Raw genomic sequence first — 16667 nt, 5'->3', positions numbered from 1 at the left:
ATCATAAACATCAGCTTCAGGAACGTGTAATTACTACACTTTTTTGGAAAACAGCTAAAATACTAAGTGCTTGCTAACTATTTAGCAGCACCAGAAGCTGTATCACCTTATAAAAATGCCTGCTTCCAAACCGTGTCAAGGAAGAGACTGGGGGATGTAGTCGTCAGCTGAAGGAGAACAGGTGACTGGTATCTTCCTGCTTTCTAAGGATGGGGTGGGGCTACAAGGGGCTGCCCCGCCTGCCCGGCGCTCTGGGGTCAGGGCGGTACTGTCACTAAGGCTTCCCCTGCCACCCCCCCAGTGGATTTCCACTGGGCCCCAGGGTGCCCATTTTTCTGGGGGCCTCCAATTGGCCAGGGCCCCTGGGCACAGGCCCCGTGGGCCCAGTAGATACTCTTCTTCTGGGTCGGGGGAGGTGCTGGGTCATCAAACTGTGCCAGTCCCTGCTCAGCCAGGGCCACCTCCATCCTGCATCTCATGGCCAAGCAGGCTCCCATCCCAGCCCTGGAGCAGAGGAAGCCCAGATGGGGGAGGGGAGAGAGGTGGAGAGGATCTAGCCACAAGGAAGGGGGAGAGCAGAGCGTGGGTGGCAGGGCCTTAGAGATGGAAGAGATGGTCCAGGGGGAGGTTGTGGCATGCCTGCAGTAGTGTCTGGTTTTCAGAAATTAGAAGGTTGGCAGCCCTACACAGCATGCATGCTCCAGACATACTTGCGCATCCACCTAGTCTCGGACCCAATGGCCCACAGAAAGCAGGTGCCATCTCATTAGCTGAGGCTGCTTGGGGATGTGGAGGGAGATGCCCAGGGGGGATCCCATGCCCATTGCTGGCTGCATGACAAAGTGAGGCTGGCGCTGGGAGAAGGCATTCAGAGCTGTTAATCTTGAGGTCACATGGGGAGCCTGGTTCGGGTAGAGGCAGTTCAAGCCCTGAATGCAGGGAGCTGAGGGCTTCAGCCCAGTTCGTACTGGGCAGGGTTCACGTCATCGCTGGCTCAGTCTCAGCAGAGGGTGTGACGATGTGAGGGGGGGGGGGTGGTTGAGTGTTGACCTGGGAATGTGCCCTGGGGATGGGAGACCTGAGAGCCTGTAACCTGAGCCAGGAGGGGGAGGGGGAGGTAACACCTCTGCCTAGGAATGTGAACAGAGGCTGCAGGAGAGAGCCTGCTGGGGGGGGGGGGGTGGTTAGTTTTCAGTTTGGGGCTGGGTGGAGGAACGCAGGGAACCCCAGGGCTGGGGTCTAAGCTCCCTGCTCCCCCAGAAGGACTTGACTGAGGGGTCCTGGGTGGACCCACAAGCTCTGTTTTGGACTGTGTTCCTGTTGTCCAATAAACCTTCTGTTTTACTGGCTGGCTGAGAGTCTCAGTGAATCCCAGGAAGAGGGGTGCAGGGCCTGGACTCCCTCACACTCTGTGACAGCGGTCACAGGAATCTTGGACCTGCCTCAGAAGTAGCTGGCGCTGGCCACTGTCACAGATCAGACACTGGACTGGGTGGGCCTAGGATCTGCTCCCACCTGGCCTATCCTATACTGATGTTTTTAGTGCTGGGTCTTTGGACATTGATGAACACCCCACAATTCACGCAGCCTTTCTCTGATTGGGGCCTGCCAATCACAGGAGAATGGGAGTCAGGCTCTTTCCTGAACAGGGTGGAAGTGCCATAAGAAGGATGTCAGCGTCAACACGTCCTGCCCCCGACAATACCTGGCTGGGTGTAACAACGGGGAAGGAGCAGCTACCTGGCTGTGTCTGACCCTCGGACAGTTCAGCCAAGCATAGGCGGTGAGTTATAGGGGCCCGTGGGTCCCGTGGGTCCCGTGCTCTGCCAGTGTTTAGGAACGTGGGCCTGGCTCTACCAATGTTTGGGCTTTGGGGAGGCCTCACACTTCAAGGGGACGCAGGATCCAGGGCGGCATGGGAGGTTAGCAGGAGGCCTGGTGCCGGAAGCAGCAAGTGACCTGGACCCAGCCCACACCTGGGGGGAGCAGCGGGTTGCTCATGCCGGAGGATGTGCCCAGGACTATTGAGCTGTAGGAGCAGGTAACACGGGTGTGTGATTTATTTCAATGGGATCTCTCGGTGTGACGGGGAGTTTGGAACAATTTAACTCCCACCTGACGATGGGGGGAGTGACAGTGGCAGCCCAGGTGCCAGCTGACACTAAGGGCCCTGGCATCACTGAACACTTTCCTAAAATTGGTTTAGTACAATGCTGAGTGTTCCCCTGAGGAGTGCGCTGATCCGTGGGCCCAATGAACCGAACGAAGAGCTGGAGCAGCCCTATGCCGGGGCCCCCTCTCTGTCTCGCCCTTCTGCAGGAGCAGAGCTGGGGCAAATGGCAGCAGCATACTGGACTTTACCTTTTATCTCCCTCTACCATGGAAAAGTCTATGTGACGCAGCTGGGCGGGGGGGGAGAAGCACTCCCTCTGGCTGTCCCAGATGGGTCTACTGGAGAAAAAGGTCCCCTCCCCCAGGGAATGAGTGGGAGGTTCGAGCCCCCAGAATCCAGAGAGCTTCCGAGACCTCATGGTATCTGCTGAGCTGTCCTGTGCTTCCATGCTGGCTCCAAGGCCCCTGCTCCCCATGGCTGGGTATCTCCAACGTAGCATGGCTCTCCGACCTGCCACAGGTCCCCAGAGGGGGCTCCCCAGAGCTGGGGGAGCTTTACACATGTCAATAGAGCCTGCAATTGCTTTAGCTGTTGGCTGGATTTATCATAGACTGCTGTGGGCAGGGAGAAATGCACATTCCCTCTCCTACCTCTTAGCAGAGCTGAGCTCGCTTAGTCTAGCTAGCTCACGTCCGGAGAGCCAGGAAGCCAGCAGTAGGGCTGAAGAGGGGGCTGGCTGCCTGGTAATGACCCAGGGTCCCGCCCAGGCTGCGCTCACGCCTGAGCTGGTGCAGCTGCACCACTCGTGTTGTTCGAGCTGGAATCCGTCCGCCCACCCTGCTCCTGCCCCCACTGCAACCTCTGCAGCGAGCAGGGACGGCTCCATCCTTAAAAGGGAACAGGGCTTAAAGGGCTTAAAAATCACATTCATTTCCTCCCCATCCCCTCCCCATGAAGCTGATCTTGGTTCGTTCTCCAACAAACTCTGCCTAACTCTGCCAGTCTGGGAGACACCGGCCCCGGGTGTGTGTAGGGCTGGAAGGATGGGCCCCAATGCCTTCCAACACGCTTGTGTGGATCCCTCCTGCTCAGAATGATGCCTCTGTTTGTGCCAGAGACTCTGTTGCTTTCGCACACGGATGGGCTTACTGCTGTGTGAAGCTCGCGACGCACCACTGGCTGCTCAGCAAGGCAAGGGAGCCCTGGCTTTGAAGGAGGTGTTTCTCCTTTCAGAGATGGGATGAGGCACTACCCCAAAAGGCACGCCAACATGGACGCCCTCAGGCATATTTCTCCCTTCTAAAGTGCACCATGCTCCCAGAGAGCAGCTCCCTGTTCCCCAGGCTGCTGCCCCAGAGAGGGCCCTCAGCGCTTGCACTGAGAACAGCAGGTGTGTCCTGTCCCAGGGCAATGGGAGAGCTGGGGTTTCTGGCAGGAGACATGTTTCTAGCCTGTTAAGCGCCTTCACTCCAAGCTGGCACCAGCCGTCGGGTGCCCTCGCCACCACTAACTTTGCTTTTCATTGCGAGTTGCACTACCGTTTCCTGCCAGCAGCCCAGGCCCCTCCACGCACAAATCTATTCTCCACAATACCCATGGTTTGTCTTCAGCTCCACAGCCCCGCAGAAGTTGTGGGGCCGAATGTACAGCAGGCCGGAGGGTAAATCTGGCAGTCTGCCGTGCACAGCTTGGGGGTTGGAACGAGACCTCCCCTGCTACAGGACAGTCCCTGGGCTCCCAAGCACAGGAAACCCCCTTCAGGAGCATAATAGCAATCCCTGGGCAGTATGTACTTAGTCCTCCTTGTGCAGTTGCAGTGCTTGGCTCGCAAGAATCCGGCTCTAATGAGAGGGGAGGGAGTGGTGTGAATGAGAGGCACAGGGGGTCTCTGTTCCCTTCTCAAACACATGGAAGATTGCTCTTTTCATCTGCTTTGTGCCAAGAGAAGGAGCAGCTGGCGTCTCCCCCATTCCACCCCTACCCCCACAGGCCCCCTATCTTGGCAGATTCTTCACAGCCTGGCCATCCAGCCAAGATGTTAATTGGAGAATGGAGAGGCCGGCAGGGAGGGGAAGAGCCCAGATTCTGTGAGACACAGTTACCTTCATTAACTTTTCATTTCATCTGCCATTTCCCATTAGGGAGAAAGGGCTTAAATGTCACCGTTTTCTTTTTTTGACTAAGTTAGAGGAAGCCACTTGCTGAGATTCCTAGCAGAGCAGCCCCCTCGCTGGGGAGAAGGCTGCAGGAGGCCAGGCCTGGGCTTGCATTACAAGCTCCGGTCGGCAAAGGCTTCGCACTTGGCCCTGATGCCCAGCGCTGGCTGATGAGCATTTAGCCTCAGAGGGAATTAAAGCACCACTGCCTACCTGAGCATCTCATTCTGTCTGCAACTGCCCCTGATCCACTGCCAAAAGAAACCTGAGATTCCTGTAACGGAAAGAGGTAGAGGCAAGCGTCTGTTCTCTCTGTTCCCTGGGTGACTTTGACAGCCTGTGGTGTAAACGCAGTGTTGCTTCACTGCATGGTCAGCTTCCTCCTTGTCAGGGCATGGGGTAGTTAGGCATGGAAGTACTGTAGGGCAAGGGCACCAGCTCTCCCAGTACAGGCACCTTTACACCCAGGTGACTCCATCCCCACGCGACTTGCACCAGTTAAACCATGTTGGTAGGAAGCCACCCCCTGCCCAACACAGTTAAATCCATATGCTCAGAGAAGGCCTTACAGACCTCAGCAGCGGAGAAAAGACAATTCACTGACCAATTTAAGGCAGCTTTTAAAACTTGTTCTTGCTCAAAGCTGGATTTTCAAAAATTTGTTATTTGAAAAAGTGCAAGCTGAGAACATCCCATTGGTATAGAATCATGGAATATCAGGGTTGGAAGGGACCTCAGGAGGTCATCTAGTCCAACCCCCTGCTCAAAAGCAGGACCCATACCCAATTAAATCATCCCAGCCAGGGCTTTGTCAAGCCTGACCTTAAAAACTTCTAAGGAAGGAGATTCCACCACCTCCCTAGGCAACGCATTCCAGTGTTTCACCACCCTCCTAGTGAAAAAGTTTTTCCTAATATCCAACCTAAACCTCCCCCACTGCAATTTGAGACCATTACTCCTTGTCCTGTCCTCTTCCACCACTGAGAATAGTCTAGAACCATCCTCTCTTGAACTACCTCTCAGGTAGTTGAAAGCAGCTATCAAATCCCCCCTCATTCTTCTCTTCTGCAGACTAAACAATCCCAGTTCCCTCAGCCTCTCCTCATAACTCATGTGTTCCAGACCCCTAATCATTTTTGTTGCCCTTCGCTGTACTCTTTCCAATTTATCCACATCCTTCTTGTAGTGTGGGGCCCAAAACTGGACACAGTACTCCAGATGAGGCCTCACCAATGTTGAATAGAGGGGGACGATCACGTCCCTCGATCTGCTCGCTATGCCCCTACTTATACATCCCAAAATGCCATTGGCCTTCTTGGCAACAAGGGCACACTGCTGGCTCATATCCAGCTTCTCGTCCACTGTCACCCCTAGGTCCTTTTCCGCAGAACTGCTGCCTAGCCATTCGGTCCCTAGTCCGTAGCTGTGCATTGGGTTCTTCCGTCCTAAGTGCAGGACTCTGCACTTATCCTTATTGAACCTCATCAGATTTCTTTTGGCCCAATCCTCCAATTTGTCTAGGTCCCTCTGTATCCTATCCCTGCCCTCCAGCGTATCTACCACTCCTCCCAGTTTAGTATCATCCGCAAATTTGCTGAGAGTGCAAACCACACCATCCTCCAGATCATTTCTGAAGATATTGAACAAAACCGGCCCCAGGACCAACCCCTGGGGCACTCCACTTGACACCGGCTGCCAACTAGACATGGAGCCATTGATCACTAGCAGCAGTAGTGACTGGTGTTTAAAGGGTGGCACAGCAAAACGGGAAAATGGCCATCCTCACAAAGGGGCTGGGAGGGTGGCATGGCTCGAGAGGCTGCTGTGATGAACAAAATGGGAGTGACAGATTAGCTCAGGGGTTCCTTCAGGGCATAGCCCACAAGTGGGTTTTAAGGTAGTGCCCACTAGGTGGCACCCATTGGCTGAGAGGAAATAACAGTGTGGCAAGCCAGTAGAGTGACTCTATAGACTGGGGATTAGGGCACTCCTGGGGACATAGAAGACCTGAGTTCAAGTCCCTGCTCCAATAACTAGTTAAACATCTAATACAAAGTGGAACAGCATCAACACGAGAGACTGAGAAAGCCCAACCCAGTAGCAGCCTAGGCTAGGAGAGGTCCGACCATTCATTGTACATACAGCTCTGGGCAGCCACAAATCACACACAGACTTTCACCGACTTTAGCTCAATCAGTGACTGCTCTGGAAATTCAGGCCAGAAAGGGCACTATTTGTATCACATTTGCAAATGTTGCAGTCATCCAACCAGGGATGGAATCAATTCAGGAGACCAACCACACATGGAAATTAGCAGAGTCAAAGTGACCAATTCACAGACCACCCTCAGACTGGGAATGATTTCTCCTGGACATTCAGTGACTGGCTAGGAATAATCAGACCGTGATAAGAACCACTCGCTGACCATGAAATGGGCAAGGTTCACAAGAAGGATTATTGCTACGGATTAGCTCAATTCACAGGCACCTCTCTACAGCCTGGCCTTGCTCTCTGCTTGGTGCCCCAGGGGGAATTCATGGGTCTGGAGTGACTGAGGGCCAAACAGTGCAGATGATACCAGTCTCATCTGAGGCCCCATGATCCCTGTGTGCCTGATAGCCACTCTTATCTGTCCTTGCTGACTGGAACCAAGCCCTTTGCGTCTCTAGTCTCTCGGACAGTAATTTCCAGCCTGAGGGACAAACCTATTGTTAAAAGACCCATTGCCTCTGGAGTTTAAGGCAGGGGTGCTGGAACTATTGTTATAGTGGGGGTGCTGAGAGCCATCGAACCAAACTGTAAGCCCTGGATATAATGGAAACCACTTCCAGTTGGGGGTGCTACAGCGCCCCCAGTTTCAGCACCTATGATTTAAGGCCAGCAGGGACCATCACAAGGTGACCTCCGGCATAGCACAGGCCATCAGTACTGGGGGGCAGAGTCTCTCAGGTGGCATAGAGGGAATGGCAGCCCCTAGGTGTGTGGGTGGGGGAGAGACCCCAGCAGGTGCACAGCGGCTCCTACACCTCCCTCCCTGCAGCCCAGTCAGCACTGAGGCCATCAAGAAGAGGCGGGGCCTGGCAGGTGCAGTGTAGCTGGAGGACACAGCGCTCTGGCCATCTCCAGCTGCTGAATGGTTGCTTGGGGACTGCTGCCAGCTGGAGCAAGAGGCCTTGTGTCTCTTTGCCCTACCGGGCTGAACTCACATAATGAAACCTTACAAAATTCCCATGGGAAATAGACCCAAATCCTCACCCCTGCCCTTTATCACATCAACAAGGAGGCTAATAATGAAAATGAAAAAATAATGATATCTTATGTGCCCGTTCAAAAAAAGCAAGTGAGAAAAGATAACTTTGCAAGGTTGATGTAATAAAATCATAGTAAAAATCACACTGATTGCTTATCGTAGATAGCTGTTTTCCTCTTCAAAGCACTGCAAGGCATTAATTAGTGTCAGGAAGAGCTGGGGTTTGAATGCATGAGCAGCACTGCCTCTCGCTCAGCTGCACTCTGGATTTTTAATGGTTATACTTGTGATTAGAGAATCTCTTTTTCCGCAGGACACCAGCTCATCAGAACTATCCCACCCTAGTACTGGTGAGTGGGGCTCACCACACCTCAATTTTCAGGCTAAAGCCCCAGACCCATGGCTCTTCACTTGTGTGTAAAATTCATGATCTAAAGCTCACAGTGAGGGCTCTGCCCCAGTAGCCTCCTTTCCGCCTCTTCTACTCACTTCCAGAAAGCCTGTTGTCCTTTCCACTGCCAGCCGTTAGCCATATGCCCCCCCGCTGCCCCGTCTGCCTAACTGGGATTAAGGTTTGTATTCTGTCCACACCTAAAGACACCCAATCAGGTTGGACCTATGGTGCTGGGCTGGCACTGAACAAACAGATACTGCCCTGAGGAGCTCAGTGTCTAGAAGACAAGACAGACAGACTGAGATAGACAAACAACCACAATGTAACTTACATTTTGTTTTACTATAAATCCACTTCAATTTCAAAACCAATGTTGTTGTGAGATGGAAACCCAGAACTTTTCATTCTTAAAATGGCAAACCTGCTCGTTTTTGGCCATTTTGATTCCCCCCAACCCCAAAACAGGCAATTCCTTGAACCCAACCCTCTCCCGGAAGCAGTTCCCGTTTTCACAAAGCAGGATTTTCTGCCCACAAAAGTTTTGTCAAGAAATTCCCAACCCACTGTAGTCCTCTTCCTTCAGCCTTGTTTTTGTGTATTTGTCTTACAAGAGCATTAGAGATGCTAGCCCAGATCAGGGCCCTGTTGTGCCAGGCGCTGCACAGACACAGAGTGACAGACCCAATGAGCTCTCAAACTAAATATACAAGACAGAACAGGCTGGGTGACAGGAAAGACCCAGCCTGGTGAACTGGGGCCCAGAGAGAATCTGTTATGTGTCCAGGTTTGCAAAAGAAGCCACCTCCAATCTGCTGCGTCCCAGTCTTAGCTACAAGCCCATCCTTATTCTCAAACCTTCCTTCCCCCTGCTGCCTGTCCCATCCCTTTCTGGGAGTTACCCTCCTGCCCGTCAGCTGGCTGCACAGTTGCTGATGGGACATCAGATCATGGCAAGAGCCTGAGTCCCAGGCTGGAAGTGCGTGGCGAAGCGATGACAGACCAGTACGGCGCCTCCTAATCGTTGTCTCCGGAATTAGCTCTTCCAGCCCGGAGCGCCCTCTGCAGGCTGGTGTCTTGCCTGTCGCTGGCCCCGTGTTCCTCCCAGACCCCGGTGCCTCTCTACGTCAGGGTTTTGCCCCCAGCAGTAACTCACAATCTGGGTCTCCCCACCCAGAGGAACCCCCAACCCTCTATCCCCTCCTTGCCTTAGTGGCTACTGCCAGTCACCATCTAGCCCCCGCTCATGGGGGCAGACTGCAGTCTGTAAACCACTCATCATCAGCAAGGGGGGTTGGACCAGCTGCCTCTGCCTATTCCCATGCTACACCTCTGTAGTCCCAATACCTTTCCTGGCCTTTAGCAAGGCCTGCAGCCTGGGGGTTTTCCAGGCTGGAGCTCCCCAGCTCCTCTGGCCTTCCCTCAGCCCTGCTCCACTCTAGATACCCTGCTCAGGTATCTATAGGATACCTGAGCAGGGTACCTATAGGAAAAGGGGAAGAGTCAATGAAGACTACACCAAATATGAGCCCCAGGAGGATACAGGATGGGTTGAAGAGGATTACAAGGGAGAATAGGAATGGAAAGAACTTGCAGCCAGAGGGATCAGGGGATAGACTGGACAATAGTACCGTCACCAGGAAAAGGCAGGTCTATGTGATCAGGGACTCTTTACTGAGAAGAATAGACATGCCTGTAACCAGAGCTGATCCAGAGAAGAAAAGGGTATGCTGTCTTCCAGGTGCTAAGATACGGGATGTAGACCTGAGGTTGAAAAGGATCCTAAAGGGAGCAGGAAAGAATCCCCTAATTATCCTTCATATGGGAATAAATGATACGGCTAGAATCTCACTGGAAAGTATTAAGGGAGACTATGCTAGGCTGGGGAAAACGCTTAAGGAAATCGAGGCTCAGGCAATCTTTAGTGGGATTCTGCCTGTTCCTAGAGAAGGGCAACAAAGGTGTGACAAGATTATGACTATCAATAGATGGCTCAGGCAGTGGTGCTATAAGGAGGGCTTTGGGATGTATGGCCACTGGGAGGCATTCATGGACAGAGGACAGTTCTCTCAGGATGGACTTCATCTGAGTAGGGAAGGAAATAGACTTCTAGGATGGAGGCTGCCACAACTGATTAAGAGAGCTTTAAACTAGGAATTTGGGGGAGATGGTTGGGAGATGTCCAGGTAATCTCCACGCTGGATTTTAGCATTGAGAGGGAAGAAAACGAAGTAAGAAAGGATACAGCTGTGGGTAGGAGAATGTATATAAGGAGGAAGGGCAGTGTGGATACCAGTCCAATAGAATGTAGAATGACCGTGCCTAATAGGGTACAGAATGTGAGCGAGGCCAAACAGCAAAAATGAAGATGTTTGTACAGCAATGCGAGGAGCCTGGGTAACAAAATGGAGGAACTAGAGCTACTGGTGCAGGAAGGGAAACCAGATATTCGAGGGAGAACAGAAACATGGTGGAATAGTCGTCATGACTGGACTACGGGTATTGAGGGGTCTGTGCTGTTTAGGAAAGACAGAAATAAAGGCAAAGGTGGTGGAGTAGCATTGTATATCAGTGAGGAGGTAGACTGTAAACAAATAAGAAGTGATGGAATGGATAAGACAGAGTCTGTCTGGGCAAAAATTACACTGGGGAAGAAAACCATTAGAGCCTCCCCTGGGATAGTGCTTGGGGTGTGCTAGAGACCGCCGGGATCCGATCTGGATATGGATAGAGCCCTCTTCAACGTTTTTAATGAAGTAAATACTAATGGAAACTGCATGATCATGGGAGACTAACTTCCCAGATACAGACTGGAGGACAAGTGCTAGTAATAACAATAGGGCTCAGATTTTCCTAGATGCGATAGCTGATGGATTCCTTCACCAAGTAGTTGCTGAACCGACAAGAGGGGATGCCATTTTAGATTTGGTTTTGGTAAGTAGTGAGGACCTCATAGAAGAAATGGTTGTAGGGGACAATCTTGGTTCAAGTGATCATGAACTAATTCAGTTGAAACTGAATGGAAGGATTAACAAAAATAAACCTGCCACTAGGGTTTTTGATTTCAAAAGAGCTGACTTCAAAAATTAAGGAAATTAGTTAGGGAAGTAGATTGGACTGAAGATGCAAGACGCCTGGGAAACAAGCAGGGAGAACTGGAAGTTCTGGCACAGTCAAGGAATTATGATGTGATTGGAATAACAGAGACTTGCTGGGATAACTCACATGACTGGAGTACTGTCATGGATGGATATAAGCTGGACAGGAAGGACAGAAAAGGTGGGGGAGTTGCACTGTACATAAGAGAGCAGTATGACTGCTCAGAGCTCAAGTATGAAACTGCAGAAAAACCTGAGTGTCTCTGGATTAAGTTTAGAAGTGTGAGCAACAAGGGTGATGTCGTGGTGGGAGTCTGCTATAGACCACCAGACCAGGGGAATGAGGTGGATGAGGTTTTCTTCCGGCAACTCGCAGAAGTTACTAGATCGCAGGCCCTGGTTCTCATGGGAGACTTCAATCACCCTGATATCTGCTGGGAGAGCAATACAGCAGTGCACAGACAATCCAGGAAGTTTTTGGAAAGTGTAAGGGACAATTTTCTGGTGCAAGTGCTGGAGGAACCAACTGGGGGCAGAGCTCTTCTTGACCTGCTGCTCACAAACCAGGAAGAATTAGTAGGGGAAGCTAAAGTGGATAGGAACCTGGGAGGCAGTGACCATGAGATGGTCGAGTTCAGGATCCTGACACAGGGAAGAAAGGAGAGCAGCCGAATACAGACAGAAAAGCAGACTTTGACTCCCTCAGGGAACTGATGGGCAGGATCCCCTGGGAGAATAACAGGAGGGGGAAAGGAGTCCAGGAGAGCTGGCTGTATTTTAAAGAATCCTTATTGAGGTTACAGGGACAAACAATCCTGATGTGTAGAAAGAATAGTAAATATGGCGGGCAACCAGCTTGGCTTAACAGTGAAATTCTTGCTGATCTTAAACACAAAAAAGAAGCTTACAAGAAGTGGAAGATTGGACAAATGACCAGGGAAGAGTATAAAAATATTGCTCGGGCATGCAGGAGTGAAATCAGGAAGGCCAAATCACACCTGGAGTTGCAGCTAGCAAGAGATGTTAAGAGTAACAAGAAGGGTTTCTTCAGGTGTTAGCAACAAGAAGAAAGTCAAGGAAAGTGTGGGCCCCTTACTGAATGAGGGAGGCAACTTAGTGACAGAGGATGTGAAAAAAGTTAATGTACTCAGTCCTTTTTTTGCCTCTGTCCTCTTTTGAATCTGATGAGGTTCAATAAGGATAAGTGCAGAGTCCTGCACTTAGGACGGAAGAACCCAATGCACAGCTACAGACTAGGGACCGAATGGCTAGGCAGCAGTTCTGCTGAAAAGGACCTAGGGGTGACAGTGGATGAGAAGATGGATATGAGTCAGCAGTGTGCCCTTATTGCCAAGAAAGCCAATGGCATTTTGGGATGTATAAATAGGGGCATAGCGAGCAGATCGAGGGACGTGATCGTCCCCCTCTATTCGACATTGGTGAGGCCTCATCTGGAGTACTGTGTCCAGTTTTGGGCCCCACACTACAAGAAGGATGTAGATAAATTGGAAAGAGTACAGCGAAGGGCAACAAAAATGATTAGGGGTCTGGAACACATGAGTTATGAGGAGAGGCTGAGGGAACTGGGATTGTTTAGTCTGCAGAAGAGAAGAATGAGGGGGGATTTGATAGCTGCTTTCAACTACCTGAGAGGTGGTTCCAGAGAGGATGGTTCTAGACTATTCTCAGTGGTGGAAGAGGACAGGACAAGGAGTAATGGTCTCAAGTTGCAGTGGGGGAGGTTTAGGTTGGATATTAGGAAAAACTTTTTCACTCGGAGGGTGGTGAAACACTGGAATGCGTTGCCTAGGGAGGTGGTGGAATCTCCTTCCTTAGAAGTTTTTAAGGTCAGGCTTGACAAAGCCCTGGCTGGGATGATTTAATTGGGGATGGGTCCTTCTTTTGAGCAGGGGGTTGGACTAGATGACCTCCTGAGGTCCCTTCCAACCCTGATATTCTATGATTCTATGATTCTGTCTTCACTCACAAGGTCAGCTCCCAGACTGCTGCACTGGGCAGCACAGCATGGGGAGGAGGTGACCAGCCCTCTGTGGAGAAAGAAGTGGTTCGGGACTATTTAGAAAAGCTGGATGAGCACAAGTCCATGGGGCCGGATATGCTGCATCCGAGAGTGCTAAAGGAGTTGGCAGATGTGATTGCAGAGCCATTGGCCATTATCTTTGAAAACTCATGGCGATCAGGGGAAGTCCCGGACAACTAGTAAAAGGCTAATGTATTGCCCATCTTTAAAAAAAGGAAGGAGGAGGATCCTGGAAAACAGGCCAGTCAGCCTGACCTCAGTCCCTGGAAAAATCATGGAGCAGAGTCCTGCAGTTAGGACGGAAGAATCCCATGCACCGCTACAGACTAGGGACCGAATGGCTAGGCAGCAGTTCTGAAGAAAAGGACCTAGGGGTTACAGTGGATGAGAAGCTGGATATGAGTCAACAGTGTGCCCTTGTTGCTAAGAAGGCCAATGGCATTTTGGGCTGTATAAGTAGGGGCATTGCCAGCAGATCGAGGGACGTGATCGTTCCCCTCTATTCGACATTGGTGAGGCCTCATCTGGAGTACTGTGTCCAGTTTTGGGCCCCCCACTACAAGAAGATGTGGACAAATTGGAAATAGTGCAGCGGAGGGCAACAAAAATGAATAGGGGACTGGAACACATGACTTCTGAGGAGAGGCTGAGGGAACTGGGATTGTTTAGTCTGCGGAAGAGAAGAATGAGGGGGGATTTGATAGCTGCTTTCAACTACCTGAAAGGGGGTTCCAAAGAGGATGGCTCTAGACTGTTCTCAGTGGTAGCTGATGACAGAACAAGGAGTAATGGTGTCAAGTTGCAGTGGGGGAGGTTTAGGTTGGATATTAGGAAAAACTTTTTCACTAGGAAGGTGGTGAAACACTGGAATGCGTTACCTAGGGAGGTGGTGGAATCTCAATCCTTAGATATTTTTAAGGTCAGGTTTGGCAGAACCCTGGCTGGGATTTAGTTGGGGATTGGTCCTGCTTTGAGCAGGGGGTGGGACTAGATGACCTCCTGAGGTCCCTTCCAACCCTGATATTCTATGATTCCATGAATTTATGGAGGCCTGGGATTACTTTAAATCAAAGCTGCAGAATCTATCGGAAGCCTGCATCCCAAGAAATGGGGAAAAACTCATAGGCAGGAGTCGTAGACCAAGCTGGATGAGCAAGCATCTCAGAGAGGTGATTAAGAAAAAGCAGAAAGCCTACAGGGATTGGAAGATGGGAGGGATTAGTAAGGAAAGCTACCTTACTGAGGTCAGAACATGTAGGGATAAAGTGAGAAAGGCTAAAAGTCAAGTAAAGTTGGACCTTGCAAAGGGAATTAAAACCAATAGTAAAAGGTTCTATAGTTATAAAAATAAGAAGAAAACAAAGAAAGAAGTGGGACCACTTAACACTGAGGATGGAGTGGAGGTCAAGGATAATCTAGGCACAGCCCAATATCTAAACTAATACTTTGCCTCAGTCTTTAATAAGGCTAATGAGGATCTTAGGGATAATGGTAGCATGACAAATGGGAATGAGGATATGGAGTAGATATTACCATATCTGAGGTAGAAGCGAAACTCAAACAGCTTAATGGGACTAAATCGGGGGGCCCAGATAATCTTCATCCAAGAATATTAAAGGAATTGGCACACGAAATTGCAAGCCCATTAGCAAGAATTTTTAATGAATCTGTAAACTCAGGGGTTGTACTGTACGATTGGAGAATTGCTAACATAGTTCCTATTTTTAAGAAAGGGAAAAAAAAGTGATCCTGGTTACTATAGGCCTGTTAGTTTGACATCTGTAGTATGCAAGGTCTTGGAAAAAATTTTGAAGGAGAAAGTAGTTAAGGACATTGAAGTCAATGGTAAATGGGACAAAATACAACATGGTTTTACAAAAGGTAGATCGTGCCAAACCAACCTGATCTCCTTCTTTGAGAAAGTAACAGATTTTTTAGACAAAGGAAACGCAGTGGATCTAATTTACCTAGATTTCAGTAAGGCTTTTGATACCGTGCCAGATGGGGAATTATTAGTTAAATTGGAAAAGATGGGGATCAATATGAAAATTGAAAGGTGGATAAGGAATTGGTTAAAAGGGAGAAAACAGCGGGTCCTACTGAAAGGTGAACTGTCAGGCTGGAGAGAGGTTACCAGTGGAGTTCCTCAGGGATCAGTTTTGGGACCAATCTTATTTAATCTTTTTATTACTGACCTTGGCACAAAAAGTGGGAGTGTGCTAATAAAGTTTGCGGATGATACAAAGCTGGGAGGTATTGCCAATTTAGAGAAGGACTGGGAAATCATACAGGAAGATTTGGATGACCTTGTAAACTGGAGTAATAGTAATAGGATGAAATTTAATAGTGAGAAGTGTAAGGTTATGCATTTAGGGATTAACAACAAGAATTTTAGTTATAAACTGGGGGCGCATCAATTAGAAGTAATGGAGGAGGAGAAAGACCTTGGAGTATTGGTTGATCATAGGATGACTATGAGTCACCAATGTGATGTGGCCATGAAAAAAGCTAATGTGGTCTTGGGATGCATCAGAAGAGGTATTTCCAGTAGAGATAAGGAGGTTTTAGTACCGTTATACAAGGCACTGGTGAGACCTCATCTGGAATACTGTGTGCAGTTCTGGTCTCCCATGTTTAAGAAGGATGAATTCAAACTGGAACAGGTACAGAGAAGGGCTACTAGGATGATCCGAGGAACGGAAAACTTGTCTTATTAAAGCAGATTCAAGGAGCTTGGCTTGTTTAGCCTAACTAAAAGAAGGTTGAGGGGAGATATGATTGCTCTCTGTAAATATATTAGAGGGATAAATACCGGAGAGGGAGAGGAATTATTTAAGTTCAGTACCAATGTGGACACAAGAACAAATGGATATAAACTGGTCACTGGGAAGTTTAGACTTGAAATTAGACGAAGGTTTCTAACCATCAGAGGAGTGAAGTTTTGGAATAGCCTTCCAAGAGAAGCAGTGGGGGCAAAAGATCTATCTGGCTTTAAGATTAAACTCGATAAGTTTATGGAGGAGATGGTATGATGGGATAACATGATTTTGGTAATTAATTGATCTTTAAATATTCATGGTAAATAGGCCCAATGTCCTGTGATGGGATGTTAGATGGGGTGGGATCTGAGTTACTACAGAAAATTCTTTCCTGGGTATCTGGCTGGTGAATCTTGCCCATATGCTCAGGGTTCAGCTGATCGCCATATTTGGGGTTGGGAAGGAATTTTCCTCCAGGACAGATTGGAAGAGGCCCTGGAGGTTTTTCGCCTTCCTCTGTAGCATGGGGCATGGGTCACTTGCTGGAGGATTCTCTGCTCCTTGAAGACTTTAAACCACGATTTGAGGACTTCAATTGCTCAGACATAGGTGAGAGGTTTTTTGCAGGAGCGTGTGGGTGAGATTCTGTGGCCTGCGTTGTGCAGGAGGTCGGACTAGATGATCATAATGGTCCCTTCTGACCTTAGTATCTATGAATCTAATCTCAGCTCCCAGGCAGCCAGGTCCTTCTCTCCCTACAGCGAGAGAGCGAGTCCGGAGTGCCTTGCTCACAGCCCTTTTATAGGCCAGCTGTGGCCTGATTAAGCCAGGCACACCTGTGGCCAGCTAGTCACTCAGC

Source organism: Lepidochelys kempii, chromosome 18, assembly GCF_965140265.1.
Source record: "Lepidochelys kempii isolate rLepKem1 chromosome 18, rLepKem1.hap2, whole genome shotgun sequence".
In the NCBI taxonomy this organism is placed as follows: Eukaryota; Metazoa; Chordata; order Testudines; family Cheloniidae; genus Lepidochelys; species Lepidochelys kempii.
Note: the sequence above shows the minus strand (reverse complement) of the source record.